General features: G+C 55.1%; 24 non-coding genes across 24 annotated transcripts; 11 read left to right on the top strand and 13 right to left on the bottom strand.

Annotated features, from left to right (window-relative positions):
* The first annotated feature begins 398 nt into the window (after positions 1 to 398).
* On the top strand, positions 399 to 518 carry LOC134543555 (U5 spliceosomal RNA). The gene has a single exon (XR_010077042.1). It is a non-coding gene; the product is annotated as a U5 spliceosomal RNA (small nuclear RNA).
* Positions 519 to 820: 302 nt separating this feature from the next.
* Positions 821 to 983, bottom strand: LOC134543531 (U1 spliceosomal RNA). The gene has a single exon (XR_010077020.1). It is a non-coding gene; the product is annotated as a U1 spliceosomal RNA (small nuclear RNA).
* Positions 984 to 1526: 543 nt separating this feature from the next.
* On the top strand, positions 1527 to 1646 carry LOC134543593 (U5 spliceosomal RNA). Its single transcript, XR_010077079.1, has one exon. It is a non-coding gene; the product is annotated as a U5 spliceosomal RNA (small nuclear RNA).
* A 299-nt stretch (positions 1647 to 1945) lies between these two features.
* LOC134543564 (U1 spliceosomal RNA) lies at positions 1946 to 2108 on the bottom strand. Its single transcript, XR_010077051.1, has one exon. It is a non-coding gene; the product is annotated as a U1 spliceosomal RNA (small nuclear RNA).
* A 543-nt stretch (positions 2109 to 2651) lies between these two features.
* On the top strand, positions 2652 to 2771 carry LOC134543594 (U5 spliceosomal RNA). Its single transcript, XR_010077080.1, has one exon. It is a non-coding gene; the product is annotated as a U5 spliceosomal RNA (small nuclear RNA).
* A 299-nt stretch (positions 2772 to 3070) lies between these two features.
* Positions 3071 to 3233, bottom strand: LOC134543575 (U1 spliceosomal RNA). Its single transcript, XR_010077062.1, has one exon. It is a non-coding gene; the product is annotated as a U1 spliceosomal RNA (small nuclear RNA).
* Positions 3234 to 3776: 543 nt separating this feature from the next.
* LOC134543595 (U5 spliceosomal RNA) lies at positions 3777 to 3896 on the top strand. The gene has a single exon (XR_010077081.1). It is a non-coding gene; the product is annotated as a U5 spliceosomal RNA (small nuclear RNA).
* A 299-nt stretch (positions 3897 to 4195) lies between these two features.
* Positions 4196 to 4358, bottom strand: LOC134543587 (U1 spliceosomal RNA). Its single transcript, XR_010077073.1, has one exon. It is a non-coding gene; the product is annotated as a U1 spliceosomal RNA (small nuclear RNA).
* Positions 4359 to 10709: 6351 nt separating this feature from the next.
* On the bottom strand, positions 10710 to 10872 carry LOC134543598 (U1 spliceosomal RNA). Its single transcript, XR_010077084.1, has one exon. It is a non-coding gene; the product is annotated as a U1 spliceosomal RNA (small nuclear RNA).
* Positions 10873 to 11415: 543 nt separating this feature from the next.
* Positions 11416 to 11535, top strand: LOC134543596 (U5 spliceosomal RNA). The gene has a single exon (XR_010077082.1). It is a non-coding gene; the product is annotated as a U5 spliceosomal RNA (small nuclear RNA).
* Positions 11536 to 11834: 299 nt separating this feature from the next.
* On the bottom strand, positions 11835 to 11997 carry LOC134543539 (U1 spliceosomal RNA). Its single transcript, XR_010077026.1, has one exon. It is a non-coding gene; the product is annotated as a U1 spliceosomal RNA (small nuclear RNA).
* A 543-nt stretch (positions 11998 to 12540) lies between these two features.
* LOC134543597 (U5 spliceosomal RNA) lies at positions 12541 to 12660 on the top strand. Its single transcript, XR_010077083.1, has one exon. It is a non-coding gene; the product is annotated as a U5 spliceosomal RNA (small nuclear RNA).
* Positions 12661 to 12959: 299 nt separating this feature from the next.
* On the bottom strand, positions 12960 to 13122 carry LOC134543550 (U1 spliceosomal RNA). Its single transcript, XR_010077037.1, has one exon. It is a non-coding gene; the product is annotated as a U1 spliceosomal RNA (small nuclear RNA).
* Positions 13123 to 13665: 543 nt separating this feature from the next.
* LOC134543599 (U5 spliceosomal RNA) lies at positions 13666 to 13785 on the top strand. The gene has a single exon (XR_010077085.1). It is a non-coding gene; the product is annotated as a U5 spliceosomal RNA (small nuclear RNA).
* Positions 13786 to 14084: 299 nt separating this feature from the next.
* LOC134543556 (U1 spliceosomal RNA) lies at positions 14085 to 14247 on the bottom strand. The gene has a single exon (XR_010077043.1). It is a non-coding gene; the product is annotated as a U1 spliceosomal RNA (small nuclear RNA).
* A 543-nt stretch (positions 14248 to 14790) lies between these two features.
* LOC134543600 (U5 spliceosomal RNA) lies at positions 14791 to 14910 on the top strand. The gene has a single exon (XR_010077086.1). It is a non-coding gene; the product is annotated as a U5 spliceosomal RNA (small nuclear RNA).
* Positions 14911 to 15209: 299 nt separating this feature from the next.
* On the bottom strand, positions 15210 to 15372 carry LOC134543557 (U1 spliceosomal RNA). Its single transcript, XR_010077044.1, has one exon. It is a non-coding gene; the product is annotated as a U1 spliceosomal RNA (small nuclear RNA).
* A 6249-nt stretch (positions 15373 to 21621) lies between these two features.
* Positions 21622 to 21784, bottom strand: LOC134543558 (U1 spliceosomal RNA). The gene has a single exon (XR_010077045.1). It is a non-coding gene; the product is annotated as a U1 spliceosomal RNA (small nuclear RNA).
* A 543-nt stretch (positions 21785 to 22327) lies between these two features.
* LOC134543601 (U5 spliceosomal RNA) lies at positions 22328 to 22447 on the top strand. The gene has a single exon (XR_010077087.1). It is a non-coding gene; the product is annotated as a U5 spliceosomal RNA (small nuclear RNA).
* A 299-nt stretch (positions 22448 to 22746) lies between these two features.
* On the bottom strand, positions 22747 to 22909 carry LOC134543559 (U1 spliceosomal RNA). The gene has a single exon (XR_010077046.1). It is a non-coding gene; the product is annotated as a U1 spliceosomal RNA (small nuclear RNA).
* Positions 22910 to 23452: 543 nt separating this feature from the next.
* On the top strand, positions 23453 to 23572 carry LOC134543602 (U5 spliceosomal RNA). Its single transcript, XR_010077088.1, has one exon. It is a non-coding gene; the product is annotated as a U5 spliceosomal RNA (small nuclear RNA).
* Positions 23573 to 23871: 299 nt separating this feature from the next.
* Positions 23872 to 24034, bottom strand: LOC134543560 (U1 spliceosomal RNA). Its single transcript, XR_010077047.1, has one exon. It is a non-coding gene; the product is annotated as a U1 spliceosomal RNA (small nuclear RNA).
* A 543-nt stretch (positions 24035 to 24577) lies between these two features.
* Positions 24578 to 24697, top strand: LOC134543603 (U5 spliceosomal RNA). Its single transcript, XR_010077089.1, has one exon. It is a non-coding gene; the product is annotated as a U5 spliceosomal RNA (small nuclear RNA).
* A 299-nt stretch (positions 24698 to 24996) lies between these two features.
* On the bottom strand, positions 24997 to 25159 carry LOC134543561 (U1 spliceosomal RNA). Its single transcript, XR_010077048.1, has one exon. It is a non-coding gene; the product is annotated as a U1 spliceosomal RNA (small nuclear RNA).
* Between the last annotated feature and the right edge of the window lie 2692 nt (positions 25160 to 27851).

Genomic DNA, 27851 nt, shown 5'->3' on the forward strand with positions numbered 1-27851 from the left:
CACAACAATGCAAATACAATTTCTTCCTACAACTGCCGTTTCTACTCGCACCTCGTTTCCTTTGTTTCTGTACCCACGGCGACGGTCGACCGCCGCGTGCAATTTGGTTACCCCCGTTTGCCGCGTGGCGGCACTTGGTTACACCCGTTTGCCGCGTGGCGGCACTCGGGTCGTCGCGTCCGCCTCGGCAAAAAGGCGGGCCACCACGGCACAGTCGAGAGGGGAACTTTTTTCCATTAGCAACATACCTAGGGTTTCACGAATATCGAGTGCCGTGTCCCACGAGGCGATTTTCGGACGATTCGCGGCTTCAGGCTGCACGACCGTACGCTATTTTCACCATTAGTGGTGGGTCCGCACATTTTTCCTATATAGTCCGGATTTTCAAAGTTTCAACCGTGCTCTGGTTTCCCTTCAAACGCATAAATCTTTCGCCTTTTACTAAAGAATTTCCGTGGAGGGGGACATTTGATGAGTCTTTAAACAATTTTTTGTTGTGCCCAGTGTTTACACACTGGCCGGTTACCGTTAAACCACTGGGCCCGGGGGTGAGGCGGGGAGGGGGAAATCTGAAAAATCGAATTGGACAAGTATCGTTCATGGGAATTTTTTTTTTCTTTTTTTCAACTATTACCATGCACAATTACGTACCTTCCTTCCGCACTTTCAAGACGGTGGGGGTTGTTCGCCAAGGCACCGTAAACTTGAGACCTACGAATGCATTACATACCATACACAGATGAAAAAAAAAAAAAAAAATTACACTTCACTGTACATAATTCTTAACACTACTTCACAACTACTAAGTTGAAATTTTTTCACCGGGACAGCGCGAACGCAGTCCCGACTACCAAAAATTACGCGCCCGAGTTACCCACATTTGGGGTAATCGCAGAGGTCAGCTCAACCGAAGTGCAAGGGAAGAGCCTCACCCTGGGGGAACCCCCTGCTTGATCAGGGTAGCCCCTACGCCAGGTAAGTATGCTGCGCAGTGTTTCGCTTTTCTATTTCACTTGGAGCTCGGACCACCTCATCAACGTGTTTTGAGGTTATGTACTTCTACCTCCGAAACAGCTCTTTCCCCAGACATAACACTCCCGTGCCAGTTCATCACACTACATGACAGTACACACCAACAATGCAAATACAATTTCTTCCTACAACTGCCCGTTTCTACTCGCACCTCGTTTCCTTTGTTTCTGTACCCACGGCGACGGTCGACCGCCGCGTGCATTTGGTTACCCCGTTTGCCGCGTGGCGGCACTTGGTTACACCGTTTGCCGCGTGGCGGCACTCGGGTCGTCGCGTCCGCCTCGGCAAAAAGGCGGGCACCACGGCACAGTCGAGAGGGGAACTTTTTTCCATTAGCAACATACCTAGGGTTTCACGAAATATCGAGTGCCGTGTCCCACGAGGCGATTTTCGGACGATTCGCGGCTTCAGGCTGCACGACCGTACGCTATTTTCACCATTAGTGGTGGTCCGCACATTTTTCCTATATAGTCCGGATTTTCAAAGTTTCAACCGTGCTCTGGTTTCCCTTCAAACGCATAAATCTTTCGCCTTTTACTAAAGATTTCCGTGGAGGGGAACATTTGATGAGTCTTTAAACAATTTTTTGTTGTGCCCAGTGTTTACACACTGGGCCGGTTACCGTTAAACCACTGGGCCCGGGGGTGAGGCGGGGAGGGGGAAATCTGAAAAATCGAATTGGACAAGTATCGTTCATGGGAATTTTTTTTTTCTTTTTTCAACTATTACCATGCACAATTACGTACCTTCCTTCCGCACTTTCAAGACGGTGGGGTTGTTCGCCAAGGCACCGTAAACTTGAGACCTACGAATGCATTACATACCATACACAGATGAAAAAAAAAAAAAAAATTACACTTCACTGTACATAATTCTTAACACTACTTCACAACTACTAAGTTGAAATTTTTTCACCGGGACAGCGCGAACGCAGTCCCGACTACCAAAAATTACGCGCCCGAGTTACCCACATTTGGGGTAATCGCAGAGGTCAGCTCAACCGAAGTGCAAGGGAAGAGCCTCACCCTGGGGGAACCCCCTGCTTGATCAGGGTAGCCCCTACGCCAGGTAAGTATGCTGCGCAGTGTTTCGCTTTTCTATTTCACTTGGAGCTCGGACCACCTCATCAACGTGTTTTGAGGTTATGTACTTCTACCTCCGAAACAGCTCTTTCCCCAGACATAACACTCCCGTGCCAGTTCATCACACTACATGACAGTACACACCAACAATGCAAATACAATTTCTTCCTACAACTGCCCGTTTCTACTCGCACCTCGTTTCCTTTGTTTCTGTACCCACGGCGACGGTCGACCGCCGCGTGCATTTGGTTACCCCGTTTGCCGCGTGGCGGCACTTGGTTACACCGTTTGCCGCGTGGCGGCACTCGGGTCGTCGCGTCCGCCTCGGCAAAAAGGCGGGCACCACGGCACAGTCGAGAGGGGAACTTTTTTCCATTAGCAACATACCTAGGGTTTCACGAAATATCGAGTGCCGTGTCCCACGAGGCGATTTTCGGACGATTCGCGGCTTCAGGCTGCACGACCGTACGCTATTTTCACCATTAGTGGTGGTCCGCACATTTTTCCTATATAGTCCGGATTTTCAAAGTTTCAACCGTGCTCTGGTTTCCCTTCAAACGCATAAATCTTTCGCCTTTTACTAAAGATTTCCGTGGAGGGGAACATTTGATGAGTCTTTAAACAATTTTTTGTTGTGCCCAGTGTTTACACACTGGGCCGGTTACCGTTAAACCACTGGGCCCGGGGGTGAGGCGGGGAGGGGGAAATCTGAAAAATCGAATTGGACAAGTATCGTTCATGGGAATTTTTTTTTTCTTTTTTCAACTATTACCATGCACAATTACGTACCTTCCTTCCGCACTTTCAAGACGGTGGGGTTGTTCGCCAAGGCACCGTAAACTTGAGACCTACGAATGCATTACATACCATACACAGATGAAAAAAAAAAAAAAAATTACACTTCACTGTACATAATTCTTAACACTACTTCACAACTACTAAGTTGAAATTTTTTCACCGGGACAGCGCGAACGCAGTCCCGACTACCAAAAATTACGCGCCCGAGTTACCCACATTTGGGGTAATCGCAGAGGTCAGCTCAACCGAAGTGCAAGGGAAGAGCCTCACCCTGGGGGAACCCCCTGCTTGATCAGGGTAGCCCCTACGCCAGGTAAGTATGCTGCGCAGTGTTTCGCTTTTCTATTTCACTTGGAGCTCGGACCACCTCATCAACGTGTTTTGAGGTTATGTACTTCTACCTCCGAAACAGCTCTTTCCCCAGACATAACACTCCCGTGCCAGTTCATCACACTACATGACAGTACACACCAACAATGCAAATACAATTTCTTCCTACAACTGCCCGTTTCTACTCGCACCTCGTTTCCTTTGTTTCTGTACCCACGGCGACGGTCGACCGCCGCGTGCATTTGGTTACCCCGTTTGCCGCGTGGCGGCACTTGGTTACACCGTTTGCCGCGTGGCGGCACTCGGGTCGTCGCGTCCGCCTCGGCAAAAAGGCGGGCACCACGGCACAGTCGAGAGGGGAACTTTTTTCCATTAGCAACATACCTAGGGTTTCACGAAATATCGAGTGCCGTGTCCCACGAGGCGATTTTCGGACGATTCGCGGCTTCAGGCTGCACGACCGTACGCTATTTTCACCATTAGTGGTGGTCCGCACATTTTTCCTATATAGTCCGGATTTTCAAAGTTTCAACCGTGCTCTGGTTTCCCTTCAAACGCATAAATCTTTCGCCTTTTACTAAAGATTTCCGTGGAGGGGAACATTTGATGAGTCTTTAAACAATTTTTTGTTGTGCCCAGTGTTTACACACTGGGCCGGTTACCGTTAAACCACTGGGCCCGGGGGTGAGGCGGGGAGGGGGAAATCTGAAAAATCGAATTGGACAAGTATCGTTCATGGGAATTTTTTTTTTCTTTTTTCAACTATTACCATGCACAATTACGTACCTTCCTTCCGCACTTTCAAGACGGTGGGGTTGTTCGCCAAGGCACCGTAAACTTGAGACCTACGAATGCATTACATACCATACACAGATGAAAAAAAAAAAAAAAATTACACTTCACTGTACATAATTCTTAACACTACTTCACAACTACTAAGTTGAAATTTTTTCACCGGGACAGCGCGAACGCAGTCCCGACTACCAAAAATTACGCGCCCGAGTTACCCACATTTGGGGTAATCGCAGAGGTCAGCTCAACCGAAGTGCAAGGGAAGAGCCTCACCCTGGGGGAACCCCCTGCTTGATCAGGGTAGCCCCTACGCCAGGTAAGTATGCTGCGCAGTGTTTCGCTTTTCTATTTCACTTGGAGCTCGGACCACCTCATCAACGTGTTTTGAGGTTATGTACTTCTACCTCCGAAACAGCTCTTTCCCCAGACATAACACTCCCGTGCCAGTTCATCACACTACATGACAGTACACACCAACAATGCAAATACAATTTCTTCCTACAACTGCCCGTTTCTACTCGCACCTCGTTTCCTTTGTTTCTGTACCCACGGCGACGGTCGACCGCCGCGTGCATTTGGTTACCCCGTTTGCCGCGTGGCGGCACTTGGTTACACCGTTTGCCGCGTGGCGGCACTCGGGTCGTCGCGTCCGCCTCGGCAAAAAGGCGGGCACCACGGCACAGTCGAGAGGGGAACTTTTTTCCATTAGCAACATACCTAGGGTTTCACGAAATATCGAGTGCCGTGTCCCACGAGGCGATTTTCGGACGATTCGCGGCTTCAGGCTGCACGACCGTACGCTATTTTCACCATTAGTGGTGGTCCGCACATTTTTCCTATATAGTCCGGATTTTCAAAGTTTCAACCGTGCTCTGGTTTCCCTTCAAAGGCATCAAACTGTTCAGGGGAATTTTTAAAAGCTTTTTGAAGCAAATCTGAGCACTTTTGGCCATTAACTAACTGGTTTCCTTTCAGCAATTTCAGCGAGCCGCCGAGACCTGCTGCTGCTAGTTCCTGAGTCGACCACCAGGAGTGCTCTTGTGTAGATCTAGTTCTTAGATCCTAGATCTTCTTCTTGTGAGTGCTGTGCGCCACCGAGTCGCGGCCTATTGGGGCGGCTGAGGGGGGAGTTTGGAATGGACTCCCTCCCGATGAAGCCAAACCAGGGCGGGGGCGACCTCGGTCAGAGGCCATCGGCCGAGGCCACTTCTTGTGACTCCCGGCAACCAAGTTGTAGCCTATTGGGGAGGCCGAGGGGTGAGTTTGGAATGGACTCTCTCCCGATGACGCCGAACCAGGGCGGGGACGACTTTGGTCCGAGGCCCTCGGCCGAGGCCGGTTCTGGCGATGAGATGACTACTGACAATCGGCCACCCCAGCCACGACAATACTGTGGACCGCATCGCCAGCGCTTGGAGACCATGCAAGTCGGGTCTGGGGAGGCGGGCGCTGCTGGGGTCGGGGGGGTGGCTCCGCCTCCCTCCCCCGCGCCAGCCGGGCTGCGCACCCAGACTGTTTGCATTAAGGTCAGCGAGACGAAACATCTTCACGGCCTGGACGTCTCCACCATCCTCGCTCTGCCTACGACTACCTCTGCTCCAACACCACCAACTGTGACTACTACTACCACCACGGCCTGCATCACTTCACCGATCATGTCTCCTGCGCCTTCTCTTCCGCTGTTGCCGACCGACTCACCGCCTGCCGCCGTTCCTCCTGCTGCGACTGCTACTCCCATGGACACCGGCTTCATCGTTCCCACGAAGACCGTCAAGCGCGCCCACCCCGACCAGCACTCCTCCGACGATGCCGTCCCTACCAGCAACCGCTACGACAGTCTCCTCAGTCTACCGGATACCGACACCGACGACGGCGCTGGGGCTGCCTCCTCGGACCGACCCTTGACTGCCAAGCCCCGCCGCAAGCAGCATGCTAAGCGGCACCGGCCCGACACGCAACCTCCTCCTGTGCCCTTCACCACTCTCCCGGGCCCCTCTTCGACGAGTCCCAGCTCATCTCGTGCTCCACCCCGCCCTCCAGCCTCGCAGCCTCGTGCCTCCTCCTCGGCGGCGCCTCGCCCGCCTACCTCCACTCCTCGCACGCCTCGCATGCCTCCGATCGCCTGCCTTCTCACGCCCACAGCCGGCCCCTTCGCCACTGCACAACGTTTTCAGTCTCTCCTCTCCGGTCCTCTCTCTGTCACCTCCGTCAATGACCGCACCTCCTTTTATACCAGCAACCCTCAGGACCACCAGCTCCTATTTGACGAACTCCAACGCCTCGGATATAAACCCTACACCCATCTCCGCCCCGACGAGCGTGCCGATCGAGTTGTGATCAAGAAACTCCCTCTCTCCACGACGGCTGACGAGGTCACCCAGTCCCTGCTCGACCTGCACCTACCTGTGGCATCTGTGGTGGCCATGCGCACCTCTCCTACTTCAACGACCCGGCCTTTCCTGGTCACTACATCCGGTCTGGGTGAGGCAGCCCCCTTCCTGAAGTTGAAGACATTGGGCTGCTGGGTGGTGGCAGTTGAGAAATACCGCGGCTCGGGGCGCGTACCTCAGTGCTACCGCTGCCAGCGGCCTGGACACCCGTCCTCCCGATGCCACCGGGACCTCGCCTGTTTCAAGTGCGCTGGGCCCCACTGGTCTCGGGACTGCACCTCGACTACCCGACGCTGCACGCTTTGTGACGGGGCCCACTTCGCTACTTCCACTGACTGTCGCGTGATTCAGGCTTACCTGCGCCGACACCCTCAACGACTCACTGACGCCACGACGACTGCCGTGGGGACCGGGCCCTCTGTCCCGTCCCTGTCCGATCCCAAGACGTTTCCTGCTCTCTCCACCAATGCTTGGGCACGCCCTCCCCCCGTTGTACCGGTTGTTCCCCCCTCTGCCACCTCGCACCCTCCTCCTTCCGCTCCTTCTTCTGACTCTCGACCGCTTGCCTCCGACTCAGACTGCTCGTCGCTTTCATCCCTCATTCACGACTTCATTTCATTCATCCGACAGTACCTCCCGCTCATCCGGTCTGTCCTGACGGCACTCTCCCGAGCCCGCACCTCCACCGAGAAGTTCGAAGTGCTCCTCCAGGCCCTTCTGAATTTCTTCGATGGATCCCGCCCCTCCCCTTAGTGTCCTCATCTGGAACGTCTTTTCCCTCCTCCCTAAGCTCCACGACCTTTTGCACCTGCTCCACGAGCGATCGCCCGACGTCGTGTTCCTTTCTGAGACCTGGCTCTCCCCCTCTGCCCCCGTCCTGGTCCCCGGGTATGCGGTCCACCGTGCCGATCGCGATGGTCGGGGCGGGGGGGTGGCGTTACTCGTCCGCAACACCATTTCACATCATCGCCGTCGCATCCCTTCTTCCCCCGCGGCCGAGGCGGTTGCTGTGCGCTTGCACGGCCTCCCGTACTCCCTGACCTTGGTATCCTTGTACCTCCCCCCTCAGTACGCCTTTCCCACGGCCGACGTTGTCGCCCTCGGTCGGCTCGACGCCCACGTCGTGCTGGCCGGGGACTTCAACGCCACCCATCCCTTCTGGGGCTGTGCCGCCGCGAACCGGCGGGGCAGCTCCCTCCGGCAACTCCTTCGGCGTACTCCTCTCTCTCTTTATGCCCCTCCGACCCCGACATTTTTTCCGGCCCAGCTCAACCGGCAACCCAGCATCATCGACTTTGCACTGTCCACGCCCCTCCCCATTCTCTCGGATCTCACCACCATCACCTCCGGCACCTCCGACCACTTGCCTGTTCTTGCCACACTTCACTTTCACCCCCGTTCTAACCCCCACCTCCCCCGCTTCGATTTTCCCAAGGCCGACTGGGGCGGTTTTCAGCGTTCCCTCTCCGCTGCCATAGACCTGTCTGTTCCGTTCGATACCCCTGCCCGCCTTGACGCCAACGTTCTCTCGCTGACCGACGCCATTTCCGCGGCCGCCTCTGCCAACATACCTCTGGTTCCCCCCCGTCCCCTTGTCGACCCATTTCCGCCTTACCTCCGGGACGCCTTGTCCTTGCGCAACCGCTTCCGCGTCCTCTGGCAGGCTAGTCGTTCCCTGCTGCACCGGCGGGTGTACCTGGTGCTGCGGGGGCGCTGCCGGCGATTGGTCGCGGAGTGGAGGGCCCGTCTGGAGACTCGGCGTCTCCAATCCCTCTCTGCTTGCTCCGGCTCCCTCTGGTCTCACGTCCGTCGTCTCCGCTCGGTTCCTACCACCATCCCCCCGCTGACCACCCCCACGGGTGTGGCGGAAACGGCCTCGGAGCGATCCGAGGCGGTGGCCGCCTACCTGGCGACCACCTTCGCATCCGCACCCGGCCCTTCCCTGTCCTCCGAGTCTTCGGACGACGAGGACGGGGCCCGCCTCCTGTCTCGCCACGTCACTTTGCCCCCCCTTCCGGCCACCTTCCCCCTGCCGCTCGTCACGCCTTCCGAGGTCCGCACCCTGCTCGCCCGCCTTCGGCCCCGTTCTGCTCCTGGCCACGACTCTCTGCCCTCCCCCGTGCTCCGTGCCCTACCTCGCAAGGCCCTTGTGTTTCTGACCCGTCTTTTCAACGCAATGTTCCTCCTCTGCCACTTCCCCACCCCCTGGAAAACCGCCGTCGTCTCACCCATCCCCAAACCTGGCAAGCCCCCGTCTCTCCCTTCATCTTTTCGGCCCATCTCGCTTCTTCCTATTCTGTCCAAGGTCGCGGAACGGGCGATCCACCGCCGTCTCCTCTTTCAAGTCACCACCCTGGACCTTCTACCCCGCCACCAGTTCGGTTTCCGCCCCCGCCACTCGACGACCCACGCCATTGCCCGTGTGGAGCACCTGGTGGTCCAGGGATTCGCCAGGCGGCAACACACGGGCATGGTGCTTCTTGACCTCGCCCGTGCTTTCGATTCCGTTCCGCATGCCCAGCTCCTCCAGCGCCTCTCTGCCACCGACCTCTCATCTCATCTCATCCGCCTCCTCTGCTCCTTCCTGGAGGGTCGCACCTTCCGGGTTCGGGTGGAGGGGGTCCTCTCCGGCCCCCGCCCCATCTCCGCCGGCGTCCCCCAGGGCGCCATTCTCTCACCGCTACTTTTTACCCTCCACATCTCTGATCTCAAGCCCCCTCCCGGCACCTATCTTGTCCAGTACGCCGATGATACCTGTCTCCTGGCCTCTTCAGTTTCCGAGCGGCTGCTCTGCGACCGTCTCGGCCGCGGCCTCACTTCCCTCAACAATCAGTTCCTCGCGCATGGCATCGGGCTCAATCACTCTAAATCACGATCCATCCTCTTCTCCCGACTTCATCCACACCACGACCACCCGCCAGTCATCTCCACCGTAGCCATCCCCTGGTCGCCTCGCATCCGTTATCTGGGGGTCACCCTAGACAATACCTTTACTTTTCTGCCGCACCTCGACTCAATCCGCACCAAGTCCCGTGCCGTCATGGCTCAGCTGGCCACCATACTCAGACCGACATCCGGCACCCCTCTCGACGTTCGTGTGACTGCCTACCGTTCCTTTGTTCTTCCCCACTTCCTCTACGCGTGCCCGGCTTGGGTCCACTCCTCTCTGTACAACCTCCGTCCGATCACCCGGTCCTACTTTCTCGGTGCCCGCCTCCTGCTCGGTCTCCCTCGCGCCACCTTACGACAGACCCTCCTGGACCAGACTGGGCTCCCGCACTTACACGAGCTGCTCTGCAAGGTGACTAAGAAGTTTCTCCGCCACTGCCGGCGTTCTGACAACCCCCTGATCCGACTCCTTGCAGAGCCCCTGCCTGACGCTCCTCACCCCCGCCGACCGCTCTTTACCTACGATCATTTGAGACGCCCTGACCCTGATGACGTTGACGCTGGTGCAGTCGCGGCTGGTGGGCCCGGCAGCTGACGACGGTGATCACCACGTCCACGGTTGGCTCTGAGGAATGTTACCAGGCATCATCCCATCAAGATCTCTGCTCTCAGTGAACTACTGCCTAACATCGCCACTGCTCCGGACCGTCTTCATCTGCGGCCCGGCACCTTCTGCGCCCCGAGTCGCCCCCGGCAGCCCACAGAAGATTCGCCGCCCAACAAGCAGCTGGACCTCTAGGACGGTATCGTCGGAGGGGCCCCGTTTCGTCAGTGTTGAATAAAGATTGTCACCATTCGCCCTTGTGGCCATGTATTCGTGTTCTATGTTGTGTTTTATTTGTGTTCACCTGTATCCGCTTTTTATATTAAAGATGAATTTTTTGGTGGGTAACTCCCTTCAGTGGGAGTTCCCTTTGTTTAAAAAAAAAAAAAAAAAAAAAAAAAAAAAAAAAAAAAAAACTAAAGATTTCCGTGGAGGGGAACATTTGATGAGTCTTTAAACAATTTTTTGTTGTGCCCAGTGTTTACACACTGGGCCGGTTACCGTTAAACCACTGGGCCCGGGGGTGAGGCGGGGAGGGGGAAATCTGAAAAATCGAATTGGACAAGTATCGTTCATGGGAATTTTTTTTTTCTTTTTTCAACTATTACCATGCACAATTACGTACCTTCCTTCCGCACTTTCAAGACGGTGGGGTTGTTCGCCAAGGCACCGTAAACTTGAGACCTACGAATGCATTACATACCATACACAGATGAAAAAAAAAAAAAAAATTACACTTCACTGTACATAATTCTTAACACTACTTCACAACTACTAAGTTGAAATTTTTTCACCGGGACAGCGCGAACGCAGTCCCGACTACCAAAAATTACGCGCCCGAGTTACCCACATTTGGGGTAATCGCAGAGGTCAGCTCAACCGAAGTGCAAGGGAAGAGCCTCACCCTGGGGGAACCCCCTGCTTGATCAGGGTAGCCCCTACGCCAGGTAAGTATGCTGCGCAGTGTTTCGCTTTTCTATTTCACTTGGAGCTCGGACCACCTCATCAACGTGTTTTGAGGTTATGTACTTCTACCTCCGAAACAGCTCTTTCCCCAGACATAACACTCCCGTGCCAGTTCATCACACTACATGACAGTACACACCAACAATGCAAATACAATTTCTTCCTACAACTGCCCGTTTCTACTCGCACCTCGTTTCCTTTGTTTCTGTACCCACGGCGACGGTCGACCGCCGCGTGCATTTGGTTACCCCGTTTGCCGCGTGGCGGCACTTGGTTACACCGTTTGCCGCGTGGCGGCACTCGGGTCGTCGCGTCCGCCTCGGCAAAAAGGCGGGCACCACGGCACAGTCGAGAGGGGAACTTTTTTCCATTAGCAACATACCTAGGGTTTCACGAAATATCGAGTGCCGTGTCCCACGAGGCGATTTTCGGACGATTCGCGGCTTCAGGCTGCACGACCGTACGCTATTTTCACCATTAGTGGTGGTCCGCACATTTTTCCTATATAGTCCGGATTTTCAAAGTTTCAACCGTGCTCTGGTTTCCCTTCAAACGCATAAATCTTTCGCCTTTTACTAAAGATTTCCGTGGAGGGGAACATTTGATGAGTCTTTAAACAATTTTTTGTTGTGCCCAGTGTTTACACACTGGGCCGGTTACCGTTAAACCACTAGGCCCGGGGGTGAGGCGGGGAGGGGGAAATCTGAAAAATCGAATTGGACAAGTATCGTTCATGGGAATTTTTTTTTTCTTTTTTCAACTATTACCATGCACAATTACGTACCTTCCTTCCGCACTTTCAAGACGGTGGGGTTGTTCGCCAAGGCACCGTAAACTTGAGACCTACGAATGCATTACATACCATACACAGATGAAAAAAAAAAAAAAAATTACACTTCACTGTACATAATTCTTAACACTACTTCACAACTACTAAGTTGAAATTTTTTCACCGGGACAGCGCGAACGCAGTCCCGACTACCAAAAATTACGCGCCCGAGTTACCCACATTTGGGGTAATCGCAGAGGTCAGCTCAACCGAAGTGCAAGGGAAGAGCCTCACCCTGGGGGAACCCCCTGCTTGATCAGGGTAGCCCCTACGCCAGGTAAGTATGCTGCGCAGTGTTTCGCTTTTCTATTTCACTTGGAGCTCGGACCACCTCATCAACGTGTTTTGAGGTTATGTACTTCTACCTCCGAAACAGCTCTTTCCCCAGACATAACACTCCCGTGCCAGTTCATCACACTACATGACAGTACACACCAACAATGCAAATACAATTTCTTCCTACAACTGCCCGTTTCTACTCGCACCTCGTTTCCTTTGTTTCTGTACCCACGGCGACGGTCGACCGCCGCGTGCATTTGGTTACCCCGTTTGCCGCGTGGCGGCACTTGGTTACACCGTTTGCCGCGTGGCGGCACTCGGGTCGTCGCGTCCGCCTCGGCAAAAAGGCGGGCACCACGGCACAGTCGAGAGGGGAACTTTTTTCCATTAGCAACATACCTAGGGTTTCACGAAATATCGAGTGCCGTGTCCCACGAGGCGATTTTCGGACGATTCGCGGCTTCAGGCTGCACGACCGTACGCTATTTTCACCATTAGTGGTGGTCCGCACATTTTTCCTATATAGTCCGGATTTTCAAAGTTTCAACCGTGCTCTGGTTTCCCTTCAAACGCATAAATCTTTCGCCTTTTACTAAAGATTTCCGTGGAGGGGAACATTTGATGAGTCTTTAAACAATTTTTTGTTGTGCCCAGTGTTTACACACTGGGCCGGTTACCGTTAAACCACTGGGCCCGGGGGTGAGGCGGGGAGGGGGAAATCTGAAAAATCGAATTGGACAAGTATCGTTCATGGGAATTTTTTTTTTCTTTTTTCAACTATTACCATGCACAATTACGTACCTTCCTTCCGCACTTTCAAGACGGTGGGGTTGTTCGCCAAGGCACCGTAAACTTGAGACCTACGAATGCATTACATACCATACACAGATGAAAAAAAAAAAAAAAATTACACTTCACTGTACATAATTCTTAACACTACTTCACAACTACTAAGTTGAAATTTTTTCACCGGGACAGCGCGAACGCAGTCCCGACTACCAAAAATTACGCGCCCGAGTTACCCACATTTGGGGTAATCGCAGAGGTCAGCTCAACCGAAGTGCAAGGGAAGAGCCTCACCCTGGGGGAACCCCCTGCTTGATCAGGGTAGCCCCTACGCCAGGTAAGTATGCTGCGCAGTGTTTCGCTTTTCTATTTCACTTGGAGCTCGGACCACCTCATCAACGTGTTTTGAGGTTATGTACTTCTACCTCCGAAACAGCTCTTTCCCCAGACATAACACTCCCGTGCCAGTTCATCACACTACATGACAGTACACACCAACAATGCAAATACAATTTCTTCCTACAACTGCCCGTTTCTACTCGCACCTCGTTTCCTTTGTTTCTGTACCCACGGCGACGGTCGACCGCCGCGTGCATTTGGTTACCCCGTTTGCCGCGTGGCGGCACTTGGTTACACCGTTTGCCGCGTGGCGGCACTCGGGTCGTCGCGTCCGCCTCGGCAAAAAGGCGGGCACCACGGCACAGTCGAGAGGGGAACTTTTTTCCATTAGCAACATACCTAGGGTTTCACGAAATATCGAGTGCCGTGTCCCACGAGGCGATTTTCGGACGATTCGCGGCTTCAGGCTGCACGACCGTACGCTATTTTCACCATTAGTGGTGGTCCGCACATTTTTCCTATATAGTCCGGATTTTCAAAGTTTCAACCGTGCTCTGGTTTCCCTTCAAACGCATAAATCTTTCGCCTTTTACTAAAGATTTCCGTGGAGGGGAACATTTGATGAGTCTTTAAACAATTTTTTGTTGTGCCCAGTGTTTACACACTGGGCCGGTTACCGTTAAACCACTGGGCCCGGGGGTGAGGCGGGGAGGGGGAAATCTGAAAAATCGAATTGGACAAGTATCGTTCATGGGAATTTTTTTTTTCTTTTTTCAACTATTACCATGCACAATTACGTACCTTCCTTCCGCACTTTCAAGACGGTGGGGTTGTTCGCCAAGGCACCGTAAACTTGAGACCTACGAATGCATTACATACCATACACAGATGAAAAAAAAAAAAAAAATTACACTTCACTGTACATAATTCTTAACACTACTTCACAACTACTAAGTTGAAATTTTTTCACCGGGACAGCGCGAACGCAGTCCCGACTACCAAAAATTACGCGCCCGAGTTACCCACATTTGGGGTAATCGCAGAGGTCAGCTCAACCGAAGTGCAAGGGAAGAGCCTCACCCTGGGGGAACCCCCTGCTTGATCAGGGTAGCCCCTACGCCAGGTAAGTATGCTGCGCAGTGTTTCGCTTTTCTATTTCACTTGGAGCTCGGACCACCTCATCAACGTGTTTTGAGGTTATGTACTTCTACCTCCGAAACAGCTCTTTCCCCAGACATAACACTCCCGTGCCAGTTCATCACACTACATGACAGTACACACCAACAATGCAAATACAATTTCTTCCTACAACTGCCCGTTTCTACTCGCACCTCGTTTCCTTTGTTTCTGTACCCACGGCGACGGTCGACCGCCGCGTGCATTTGGTTACCCCGTTTGCCGCGTGGCGGCACTTGGTTACACCGTTTGCCGCGTGGCGGCACTCGGGTCGTCGCGTCCGCCTCGGCAAAAAGGCGGGCACCACGGCACAGTCGAGAGGGGAACTTTTTTCCATTAGCAACATACCTAGGGTTTCACGAAATATCGAGTGCCGTGTCCCACGAGGCGATTTTCGGACGATTCGCGGCTTCAGGCTGCACGACCGTACGCTATTTTCACCATTAGTGGTGGTCCGCACATTTTTCCTATATAGTCCGGATTTTCAAAGTTTCAACCGTGCTCTGGTTTCCCTTCAAACGCATAAATCTTTCGCCTTTTACTAAAGATTTCCGTGGAGGGGAACATTTGATGAGTCTTTAAACAATTTTTTGTTGTGCCCAGTGTTTACACACTGGGCCGGTTACCGTTAAACCACTGGGCCCGGGGGTGAGGCGGGGAGGGGGAAATCTGAAAAATCGAATTGGACAAGTATCGTTCATGGGAATTTTTTTTTTCTTTTTTCAACTATTACCATGCACAATTACGTACCTTCCTTCCGCACTTTCAAGACGGTGGGGTTGTTCGCCAAGGCACCGTAAACTTGAGACCTACGAATGCATTACATACCATACACAGATGAAAAAAAAAAAAAAAATTACACTTCACTGTACATAATTCTTAACACTACTTCACAACTACTAAGTTGAAATTTTTTCACCGGGACAGCGCGAACGCAGTCCCGACTACCAAAAATTACGCGCCCGAGTTACCCACATTTGGGGTAATCGCAGAGGTCAGCTCAACCGAAGTGCAAGGGAAGAGCCTCACCCTGGGGGAACCCCCTGCTTGATCAGGGTAGCCCCTACGCCAGGTAAGTATGCTGCGCAGTGTTTCGCTTTTCTATTTCACTTGGAGCTCGGACCACCTCATCAACGTGTTTTGAGGTTATGTACTTCTACCTCCGAAACAGCTCTTTCCCCAGACATAACACTCCCGTGCCAGTTCATCACACTACATGACAGTACACACCAACAATGCAAATACAATTTCTTCCTACAACTGCCCGTTTCTACTCGCACCTCGTTTCCTTTGTTTCTGTACCCACGGCGACGGTCGACCGCCGCGTGCATTTGGTTACCCCGTTTGCCGCGTGGCGGCACTTGGTTACACCGTTTGCCGCGTGGCGGCACTCGGGTCGTCGCGTCCGCCTCGGCAAAAAGGCGGGCACCACGGCACAGTCGAGAGGGGAACTTTTTTCCATTAGCAACATACCTAGGGTTTCACGAAATATCGAGTGCCGTGTCCCACGAGGCGATTTTCGGACGATTCGCGGCTTCAGGCTGCACGACCGTACGCTATTTTCACCATTAGTGGTGGTCCGCACATTTTTCCTATATAGTCCGGATTTTCAAAGTTTCAACCGTGCTCTGGTTTCCCTTCAAAGGCATCAAACTGTTCAGGGGAATTTTTTAAAAGCTTTTTGAAGCAAATCTGAGCACTTTTGGCCATTAACTAACTGGTTTCCTTTCAGCAATTTCAGCGAGCCGCCGAGACCTGCTGCTGCTAGTTCCTGAGTCGACCACCAGGAGTGCTCTTGTGTAGATCTAGTTCTTAGATCCTAGATCTTCTTCTTGTGAGTGCTGTGCGCCACCGAGTCGCGGCCTATTGGGGCGGCTGAGGGGGGAGTTTGGAATGGACTCCCTCCCGATGAAGCCAAACCAGGGCGGGGGCGACCTCGGTCAGAGGCCATCGGCCGAGGCCACTTCTTGTGACTCCCGGCAACCAAGTTGTAGCCTATTGGGGAGGCCGAGGGGAGAGTTTGGAATGGACTCTCTCCCGATGACGCCGAACCAGGGCGGGGACGACTTTGGTCCGAGGCCCTCGGCCGAGGCCGGTTCTGGCGATGAGATGACTACTGACAATCGGCCACCCCAGCCACGACGATACTGTGGACCGCATCGCCAGCGCTTGGAGACCATGCAAGTCGGGTCTGGGGAGGCGGGCGCTGCTGGGGTCGGGGGGGTGGCTCCGCCTCCCTCCCCCGCGCCGGCCGGGCTGCGCACCCAGACTGTTTGCATTAAGGTCAGCGAGACGAAACATCTTCACGGCCTGGACGTCTCCACCATCCTCGCTCTGCCTACGACTACCTCTGCTCCAACACCACCAACTGTGACTACTACTACCACCACGGCCTGCATCACTTCACCGATCATGTCTCCTGCGCCTTCTCTTCCGCTGTTGCCGACCGACTCACCGCCTGCCGCCGTTCCTCCTGCTGCGACTGCTACTCCCATGGACACCGGCTTCATCGTTCCCACGAAGACCGTCAAGCGCGCCCACCCCGACCAGCACTCCTCCGACGATGCCGTCCCTACCAGCAACCGCTACGACAGTCTCCTCAGTCTACCGGATACCGACACCGACGACGGCGCTGGGGCTGCCTCCTCGGACCGACCCTTGACTGCCAAGCCCCGCCGCAAGCAGCATGCTAAACGGCACCGGCCCGACACGCAACCTCCTCCTGTGCCCTTCACCACTCTCCCGGGCCCCTCTTCGACGAGTCCCAGCTCATCTCGTGCTCCACCCCGCCCTCCAGCCTCGCAGCCTCGTGCCTCCTCCTCGGCGGCGCCTCGCCCGCCTACCTCCACTCCTCGCACGCCTCGCATGCCTCCGATCGCCTGCCTTCTCACGCCCACAGCCGGCCCCTTCGCCACTGCACAACGTTTTCAGTCTCTCCTCTCCGGTCCTCTCTCTGTCACCTCCGTCAATGACCGCACCTCCTTTTATACCAGCAACCCTCAGGACCACCAGCTCCTATTTGACGAACTCCAACGCCTCGGATATAAACCCTACACCCATCTCCGCCCCGACGAGCGTGCCGATCGAGTTGTGATCAAGAAACTCCCTCTCTCCACGACGGCTGACGAGGTCACCCAGTCCCTGCTCGACCTGCACCTACCTGTGGCATCTGTGGTGGCCATGCGCACCTCTCCTACTTCAACGACCCGGCCTTTCCTGGTCACTACATCCGGTCTGGGTGAGGCAGCCCCCTTCCTGAAGTTGAAGACATTGGGCTGCTGGGTGGTGGCAGTTGAGAAATACCGCGGCTCGGGGCGCGTACCTCAGTGCTACCGCTGCCAGCGGCCTGGACACCCGTCCTCCCGATGCCACCGGGACCTCGCCTGTTTCAAGTGCGCTGGGCCCCACTGGTCTCGGGACTGCACCTCGACTACCCGACGCTGCACGCTCTGTGACGGGGCCCACTTCGCTACTTCCACTGACTGTCGCGTGATTCAGGCTTACCTGCGCCGACACCCTCAACGACTCACTGACGCCACGACGACTGCCGTGGGGACCGGGCCCTCTGTCCCGTCCCTGTCCGATCCCAAGACGTTTCCTGCTCTCTCCACCAATGCTTGGGCACGCCCTCCCCCCGTTGTACCGGTTGTTCCCCCCTCTGCCACCTCGCACCCTCCTCCTTCCGCTCCTTCTTCTGACTCTCGACCGCTTGCCTCCGACTCAGACTGCTCGTCGCTTTCATCCCTCATTCACGACTTCATTTCATTCATCCGACAGTACCTCCCGCTCATCCGGACTGTCCTGACGGCACTCTCCCGAGCCCGCACCTCCACCGAGAAGTTCGAAGTGCTCCTCCAGGCCCTTCTGAATTTCTTCGATGGATCCCGCCCCTCCCCTTAGTGTCCTCATCTGGAACGTCTTTTCCCTCCTCCCTAAGCTCCACGACCTTTTGCACCTGCTCCACGAGCGATCGCCCGACGTCGTGTTCCTTTCTGAGACCTGGCTCTCCCCCTCTGCCCCCGTCCTGGTCCCCGGGTATGCGGTCCACCGTGCCGATCGCGATGGTCGGGGCGGGGGGGTGGCGTTACTCGTCCGCAACACCATTTCACATCATCGCCGTCGCATCCCTTCTTCCCCCGCGGCCGAGGCGGTTGCTGTGCGCTTGCACGGCCTCCCGTACTCCCTGACCTTGGTATCCTTGTACCTCCCCCCTCAGTTCGCCTTTCCCACGGCCGACGTTGTCGCCCTCGGTCGGCTCGACGCCCACGTCGTGCTGGCCGGGGACTTCAACGCCACCCATCCCTTCTGGGGCTGTGCCGCCGCAAACCGGCGGGGCAGCTCCCTCCGGCAACTCCTTCGGCGTACTCCTCTCTCTCTTTATGCCCCTCCGACCCCGACATTTTTTCCGGCCCAGCTCAACCGGCAACCCAGCATCATCGACTTTGCACTGTCCACGCCCCTCCCCATTCTCTCGGATCTCACCACCATCGCCTCCGGCACCTCCGACCACTTGCCTGTTCTTGCCACACTTCACTTTCACCCCCATTCTAACCCCCACCTCCCCCGCTTCGATTTTCCCAAGGCCGACTGGGGCGGTTTTCAGCGTTCCCTCTCCGCTGCCATTGACCTGTCTGTTCCGTTCGATACCCCTGCCCGCCTTGACGCCAACGTTCTCTCGCTGACCGACGCCATTTCCGCGGCCGCCTCTGCCAACATACCTCTGGTTCCCCCCCGTCCCCTTGTCGACCCATTTCCGCCTTACCTCCGGGACGCCTTGTCCTTGCGCAACCGCTTCCGCGTCCTCTGGCAGGCTAGTCGTTCCCTGCTGCACCGGCGGGTGTACCTGGTGCTGCGGGGGCGCTGCCGGCGATTGGTCGCGGAGTGGAGGGCCCGTCTGGAGACTCGGCGTCTCCAATCCCTCTCTGCTTGCTCCGGCTCCCTCTGGTCTCACGTCCGTCGTCTCCGCTCGGTTCCTACCACCATCCCCCCGCTGACCACCCCCACGGGTGTGGCGGAAACGGCCTCGGAGCGATCCGAGGCGGTGGCCGCCTACCTGGCGACCACCTTCGCATCCGCACCCGGCCCTTCCCTGTCCTCCGAGTCTTCGGACGACGAGGACGGGGCCCGCCTCCTGTCTCGCCACGTCACTTTGCCCCCCCTTCCGGCCACCTTCCCCCTGCCGCTCGTCACGCCTTCCGAGGTCCGCACCCTGCTCGCCCGCCTTCGGCCCCGTTCTGCTCCTGGCCACGACTCTCTGCCCTCCCCCGTGCTCCGTGCCCTACCTCGCAAGGCCCTTGTGTTTCTGACCCGTCTTTTCAACGCAATGTTCCTCCTCTGCCACTTCCCCACCCCCTGGAAAACCGCCATCGTCTCACCCATCCCCAAACCTGGCAAGCCCCCGTCTCTCCCTTCATCTTTTCGGCCCATCTCGCTTCTTCCTATTCTGTCCAAGGTCGCGGAACGGGCGATCCACCGCCGTCTCCTCTTTCAAGTCACCACCCTGGACCTTCTACCCCGCCACCAGTTCGGTTTCCGCCCCCGCCACTCGACGACCCACGCCATTGCCCGTGTGGAGCACCTGGTGGTCCAGGGATTCGCCAGGCGGCAACACACGGGCATGGTGCTTCTTGACCTCGCCCGTGCTTTCGATTCCGTTCCGCATGCCCAGCTCCTCCAGCGCCTCTCTGCCACCGACCTCTCATCTCATCTCGTCCGCCTCCTCTGCTCCTTCCTGGAGGGTCGCACCTTCCGGGTTCGGGTGGAGGGGGTCCTCTCCGGCCCCCGCCCCATCTCCGCCGGCGTCCCCCAGGGCGCCATTCTCTCACCGCTACTTTTTACCCTCCACATCTCTGATCTCAAGCCCCCTCCCGGCACCTATCTTGTCCAGTACGCCGATGATACCTGTCTCCTGGCCTCTTCAGTTTCCGAGCGGCTGCTCTGCGACCGTCTCGGCCGCGGCCTCACTTCCCTCAACAATCAGTTCCTCGCGCATGGCATCGGGCTCAATCACTCTAAATCACGATCCATCCTCTTCTCCCGACTTCATCCACACCACGACCACCCGCCAGTCATCTCCGCCGTAGCCATCCCCTGGTCGCCTCGCATCCGTTATCTGGGGGTCACCCTAGACAATACCTTTACTTTTCTGCCGCACCTCGACTCCATCCGCACCAAGTCCCGTGCCGTCATGGCTCAGCTGGCCACCGTACTCAGACCGACATCCGGCACCCCTCTCGACGTTCGTGTGACTGCCTACCGTTCCTTCGTTCTTCCCCACTTCCTCTACGCGTGCCCGGCTTGGGTCCACTCCTCTCTGTACAACCTCCGTCCGATCGCCCGGTCCTACTTTCTCGGTGCCCGCCTCCTGCTCGGTCTCCCTCGCGCCACCTTACGGCAGACCCTCCTGGACCAGACTGGGCTCCCGCACTTACACGAGCTGCTCTGCAAGGTGACTAAGAAGTTCCTCCGCCACTGCCGGCGTTCTGACAACCCCCTGATCCGACTCCTTGCAGAGCCCCTGCCTGACGCCCCTCACCCCCGCCGACCGCTCTTTACCTACGATCATTTGAGACGCCCTGACCCCGATGACGTTGACGCTGGTGCAGTCGCGGCTGGTGGGCCCGGCAGCTGACGACGGTGATCACCACGTCCACGGTTGGCTCTGAGGAATGTTACCAGGCATCATCCCATCACGATCTCTGCTCTCAGTGAACTACTGCCTACCATCGCCACTGCTCCGGACCGTCTTCATCTGCGGCCCGGCACCTTCTGCGCCCCGAGTCGCCCCCGGCAGCCCACAGAAGATTCGCCGCCCAACAAGCAGCTGGACCTCTAGGACGGTATCGTCGGAGGGGCCCCGTTTCGTCAGTGTTGAATAAAGATTGTCACCATTCGCCCTTGTGGCCATGTATTCGTGTTCTATGTTGTAAAAAAAAAAAAAAAAAAAAAAAAAACTAAAGATTTCCGTGGAGGGGAACATTTGATGAGTCTTTAAACAATTTTTTGTTGTGCCCAGTGTTTACACACTGGGCCGGTTACCGTTAAACCACTGGGCCCGGGGGTGAGGCGGGGAGGGGGAAATCTGAAAAATCGAATTGGACAAGTATCGTTCATGGGAATTTTTTTTTTCTTTTTTCAACTATTACCATGCACAATTACGTACCTTCCTTCCGCACTTTCAAGACGGTGGGGTTGTTCGCCAAGGCACCGTAAACTTGAGACCTACGAATGCATTACATACCATACACAGATGAAAAAAAAAAAAAAAATTACACTTCACTGTACATAATTCTTAACACTACTTCACAACTACTAAGTTGAAATTTTTTCACCGGGACAGCGCGAACGCAGTCCCGACTACCAAAAATTACGCGCCCGAGTTACCCACATTTGGGGTAATCGCAGAGGTCAGCTCAACCGAAGTGCAAGGGAAGAGCCTCACCCTGGGGGAACCCCCTGCTTGATCAGGGTAGCCCCTACGCCAGGTAAGTATGCTGCGCAGTGTTTCGCTTTTCTATTTCACTTGGAGCTCGGACCACCTCATCAACGTGTTTTGAGGTTATGTACTTCTACCTCCGAAACAGCTCTTTCCCCAGACATAACACTCCCGTGCCAGTTCATCACACTACATGACAGTACACACCAACAATGCAAATACAATTTCTTCCTACAACTGCCCGTTTCTACTCGCACCTCGTTTCCTTTGTTTCTGTACCCACGGCGACGGTCGACCGCCGCGTGCATTTGGTTACCCCGTTTGCCGCGTGGCGGCACTTGGTTACACCGTTTGCCGCGTGGCGGCACTCGGGTCGTCGCGTCCGCCTCGGCAAAAAGGCGGGCACCACGGCACAGTCGAGAGGGGAACTTTTTTCCATTAGCAACATACCTAGGGTTTCACGAAATATCGAGTGCCGTGTCCCACGAGGCGATTTTCGGACGATTCGCGGCTTCAGGCTGCACGACCGTACGCTATTTTCACCATTAGTGGTGGTCCGCACATTTTTCCTATATAGTCCGGATTTTCAAAGTTTCAACCGTGCTCTGGTTTCCCTTCAAACGCATAAATCTTTCGCCTTTTACTAAAGATTTCCGTGGAGGGGAACATTTGATGAGTCTTTAAACAATTTTTTGTTGTGCCCAGTGTTTACACACTGGGCCGGTTACCGTTAAACCACTGGGCCCGGGGGTGAGGCGGGGAGGGGGAAATCTGAAAAATCGAATTGGACAAGTATCGTTCATGGGAATTTTTTTTTTCTTTTTTCAACTATTACCATGCACAATTACGTACCTTCCTTCCGCACTTTCAAGACGGTGGGGTTGTTCGCCAAGGCACCGTAAACTTGAGACCTACGAATGCATTACATACCATACACAGATGAAAAAAAAAAAAAAAATTACACTTCACTGTACATAATTCTTAACACTACTTCACAACTACTAAGTTGAAATTTTTTCACCGGGACAGCGCGAACGCAGTCCCGACTACCAAAAATTACGCGCCCGAGTTACCCACATTTGGGGTAATCGCAGAGGTCAGCTCAACCGAAGTGCAAGGGAAGAGCCTCACCCTGGGGGAACCCCCTGCTTGATCAGGGTAGCCCCTACGCCAGGTAAGTATGCTGCGCAGTGTTTCGCTTTTCTATTTCACTTGGAGCTCGGACCACCTCATCAACGTGTTTTGAGGTTATGTACTTCTACCTCCGAAACAGCTCTTTCCCCAGACATAACACTCCCGTGCCAGTTCATCACACTACATGACAGTACACACCAACAATGCAAATACAATTTCTTCCTACAACTGCCCGTTTCTACTCGCACCTCGTTTCCTTTGTTTCTGTACCCACGGCGACGGTCGACCGCCGCGTGCATTTGGTTACCCCGTTTGCCGCGTGGCGGCACTTGGTTACACCGTTTGCCGCGTGGCGGCACTCGGGTCGTCGCGTCCGCCTCGGCAAAAAGGCGGGCACCACGGCACAGTCGAGAGGGGAACTTTTTTCCATTAGCAACATACCTAGGGTTTCACGAAATATCGAGTGCCGTGTCCCACGAGGCGATTTTCGGACGATTCGCGGCTTCAGGCTGCACGACCGTACGCTATTTTCACCATTAGTGGTGGTCCGCACATTTTTCCTATATAGTCCGGATTTTCAAAGTTTCAACCGTGCTCTGGTTTCCCTTCAAACGCATAAATCTTTCGCCTTTTACTAAAGATTTCCGTGGAGGGGAACATTTGATGAGTCTTTAAACAATTTTTTGTTGTGCCCAGTGTTTACACACTGGGCCGGTTACCGTTAAACCACTGGGCCCGGGGGTGAGGCGGGGAGGGGGAAATCTGAAAAATCGAATTGGACAAGTATCGTTCATGGGAATTTTTTTTTTCTTTTTTCAACTATTACCATGCACAATTACGTACCTTCCTTCCGCACTTTCAAGACGGTGGGGTTGTTCGCCAAGGCACCGTAAACTTGAGACCTACGAATGCATTACATACCATACACAGATGAAAAAAAAAAAAAAAATTACACTTCACTGTACATAATTCTTAACACTACTTCACAACTACTAAGTTGAAATTTTTTCACCGGGACAGCGCGAACGCAGTCCCGACTACCAAAAATTACGCGCCCGAGTTACCCACATTTGGGGTAATCGCAGAGGTCAGCTCAACCGAAGTGCAAGGGAAGAGCCTCACCCTGGGGGAACCCCCTGCTTGATCAGGGTAGCCCCTACGCCAGGTAAGTATGCTGCGCAGTGTTTCGCTTTTCTATTTCACTTGGAGCTCGGACCACCTCATCAACGTGTTTTGAGGTTATGTACTTCTACCTCCGAAACAGCTCTTTCCCCAGACATAACACTCCCGTGCCAGTTCATCACACTACATGACAGTACACACCAACAATGCAAATACAATTTCTTCCTACAACTGCCCGTTTCTACTCGCACCTCGTTTCCTTTGTTTCTGTACCCACGGCGACGGTCGACCGCCGCGTGCATTTGGTTACCCCGTTTGCCGCGTGGCGGCACTTGGTTACACCGTTTGCCGCGTGGCGGCACTCGGGTCGTCGCGTCCGCCTCGGCAAAAAGGCGGGCACCACGGCACAGTCGAGAGGGGAACTTTTTTCCATTAGCAACATACCTAGGGTTTCACGAAATATCGAGTGCCGTGTCCCACGAGGCGATTTTCGGACGATTCGCGGCTTCAGGCTGCACGACCGTACGCTATTTTCACCATTAGTGGTGGTCCGCACATTTTTCCTATATAGTCCGGATTTTCAAAGTTTCAACCGTGCTCTGGTTTCCCTTCAAACGCATAAATCTTTCGCCTTTTACTAAAGATTTCCGTGGAGGGGAACATTTGATGAGTCTTTAAACAATTTTTTGTTGTGCCCAGTGTTTACACACTGGGCCGGTTACCGTTAAACCACTGGGCCCGGGGGTGAGGCGGGGAGGGGGAAATCTGAAAAATCGAATTGGACAAGTATCGTTCATGGGAATTTTTTTTTTCTTTTTTCAACTATTACCATGCACAATTACGTACCTTCCTTCCGCACTTTCAAGACGGTGGGGTTGTTCGCCAAGGCACCGTAAACTTGAGACCTACGAATGCATTACATACCATACACAGATGAAAAAAAAAAAAAAAATTACACTTCACTGTACATAATTCTTAACACTACTTCACAACTACTAAGTTGAAATTTTTTCACCGGGACAGCGCGAACGCAGTCCCGACTACCAAAAATTACGCGCCCGAGTTACCCACATTTGGGGTAATCGCAGAGGTCAGCTCAACCGAAGTGCAAGGGAAGAGCCTCACCCTGGGGGAACCCCCTGCTTGATCAGGGTAGCCCCTACGCCAGGTAAGTATGCTGCGCAGTGTTTCGCTTTTCTATTTCACTTGGAGCTCGGACCACCTCATCAACGTGTTTTGAGGTTATGTACTTCTACCTCCGAAACAGCTCTTTCCCCAGACATAACACTCCCGTGCCAGTTCATCACACTACATGACAGTACACACCAACAATGCAAATACAATTTCTTCCTACAACTGCCCGTTTCTACTCGCACCTCGTTTCCTTTGTTTCTGTACCCACGGCGACGGTCGACCGCCGCGTGCATTTGGTTACCCCGTTTGCCGCGTGGCGGCACTTGGTTACACCGTTTGCCGCGTGGCGGCACTCGGGTCGTCGCGTCCGCCTCGGCAAAAAGGCGGGCACCACGGCACAGTCGAGAGGGGAACTTTTTTCCATTAGCAACATACCTAGGGTTTCACGAAATATCGAGTGCCGTGTCCCACGAGGCGATTTTCGGACGATTCGCGGCTTCAGGCTGCACGACCGTACGCTATTTTCACCATTAGTGGTGGTCCGCACATTTTTCCTATATAGTCCGGATTTTCAAAGTTTCAACCGTGCTCTGGTTTCCCTTCAAAGGCATCAAACTGTTCAGGGGAATTTTTTAAAAGCTTTTTGAAGCAAATCTGAGCACTTTTGGCCATTAACTAACTGGTTTCCTTTCAGCAATTTCAGCGAGCCGCCGAGACCTGCTGCTGCTAGTTCCTGAGTCGACCACCAGGAGTGCTCTTGTGTAGATCTAGTTCTTAGATCCTAGATCTTCTTCTTGTGAGTGCTGTGCGCCACCGAGTCGCGGCCTATTGGGGCGGCTGAGGGGGGAGTTTGGAATGGACTCCCTCCCGATGAAGCCAAACCAGGGCGGGGGCGACCTCGGTCAGAGGCCATCGGCCGAGGCCACTTCTTGTGACTCCCGGCAACCAAGTTGTAGCCTATTGGGGAGGCCGAGGGGTGAGTTTGGAATGGACTCTCTCCCGATGACGCCGAACCAGGGCGGGGACGACTTTGGTCCGAGGCCCTCGGCCGAGGCCGGTTCTGGCGATGAGATGACTACTGACAATCGGCCACCCCAGCCACGACAATACTGTGGACCGCATCGCCAGCGCTTGGAGACCATGCAAGTCGGGTCTGGGGAGGCGGGCGCTGCTGGGGTCGGGGGGGTGGCTCCGCCTCCCTCCCCCGCGCCGGCCGGGCTGCGCACCCAGACTGTTTGCATTAAGGTCAGCGAGACGAAACATCTTCACGGCCTGGACGTCTCCACCATCCTCGCTCTGCCTACGACTACCTCTGCTCCAACACCACCAACTGTGACTACTACTACCACCACGGCCTGCATCACTTCACCGATCATGTCTCCTGCGCCTTCTCTTCCGCTGTTGCCGACCGACTCACCGCCTGCCGCCGTTCCTCCTGCTGCGACTGCTACTCCCATGGACACCGGCTTCATCGTTCCCACGAAGACCGTCAAGCGCGCCCACCCCGACCAGCACTCCTCCGACGATGCCGTCCCTACCAGCAACCGCTACGACAGTCTCCTCAGTCTACCGGATACCGACACCGACGACGGCGCTGGGGCTGCCTCCTCGGACCGACCCTTGACTGCCAAGCCCCGCCGCAAGCAGCATGCTAAGCGGCACCGGCCCGACACGCAACCTCCTCCTGTGCCCTTCACCACTCTCCCGGGCCCCTCTTCGACGAGTCCCAGCTCATCTTGTGCTCCACCCCGCCCTCCAGCCTCGCAGCCTCGTGCCTCCTCCTCGGCGGCGCCTCGCCCGCCTACCTCCACTCCTCGCACGCCTCGCATGCCTCCGATCGCCTGCCTTCTCACGCCCACAGCCGGCCCCTTCGCCACTGCACAACGTTTTCAGTCTCTCCTCTCCGGTCCTCTCTCTGTCACCTCCGTCAATGACCGCACCTCCTTTTATACCAGCAACCCTCAGGACCACCAGCTCCTATTTGACGAACTCCAACGCCTCGGATATAAACCCTACACCCATCTCCGCCCCGACGAGCGTGCCGATCGAGTTGTGATCAAGAAACTCCCTCTCTCCACGACGGCTGACGAGGTCACCCAGTCCCTGCTCGACCTGCACCTACCTGTGGCATCTGTGGTGGCCATGCGCACCTCTCCTACTTCAACGACCCGGCCTTTCCTGGTCACTACATCCGGTCTGGGTGAGGCAGCCCCCTTCCTGAAGTTGAAGACATTGGGCTGCTGGGTGGTGGCAGTTGAGAAATACCGCGGCTCGGGGCGCGTACCTCAGTGCTACCGCTGCCAGCGGCCTGGACACCCGTCCTCCCGATGCCACCGGGACCTCGCCTGTTTCAAGTGCGCTGGGCCCCACTGGTCTCGGGACTGCACCTCGACTACCCGACGCTGCACGCTTTGTGACGGGGCCCACTTCGCTACTTCCACTGACTGTCGCGTGATTCAGGCTTACCTGCGCCGACACCCTCAACGACTCACTGACGCCACGACGACTGCCGTGGGGACCGGGCCCTCTGTCCCGTCCCTGTCCGATCCCAAGACGTTTCCTGCTCTCTCCACCAATGCTTGGGCACGCCCTCCCCCCGTTGTACCGGTTGTTCCCCCCTCTGCCACCTCGCACCCTCCTCCTTCCGCTCCTTCTTCTGACTCTCGACCGCTTGCCTCCGACTCAGACTGCTCGTCGCTTTCATCCCTCATTCACGACTTCATTTCATTCATCC

Source organism: Bacillus rossius, unplaced genomic scaffold (genome assembly GCF_032445375.1).
Source record: "Bacillus rossius redtenbacheri isolate Brsri unplaced genomic scaffold, Brsri_v3 Brsri_v3_scf127, whole genome shotgun sequence".
Classification (NCBI taxonomy): domain Eukaryota; kingdom Metazoa; phylum Arthropoda; class Insecta; order Phasmatodea; family Bacillidae; genus Bacillus; species Bacillus rossius.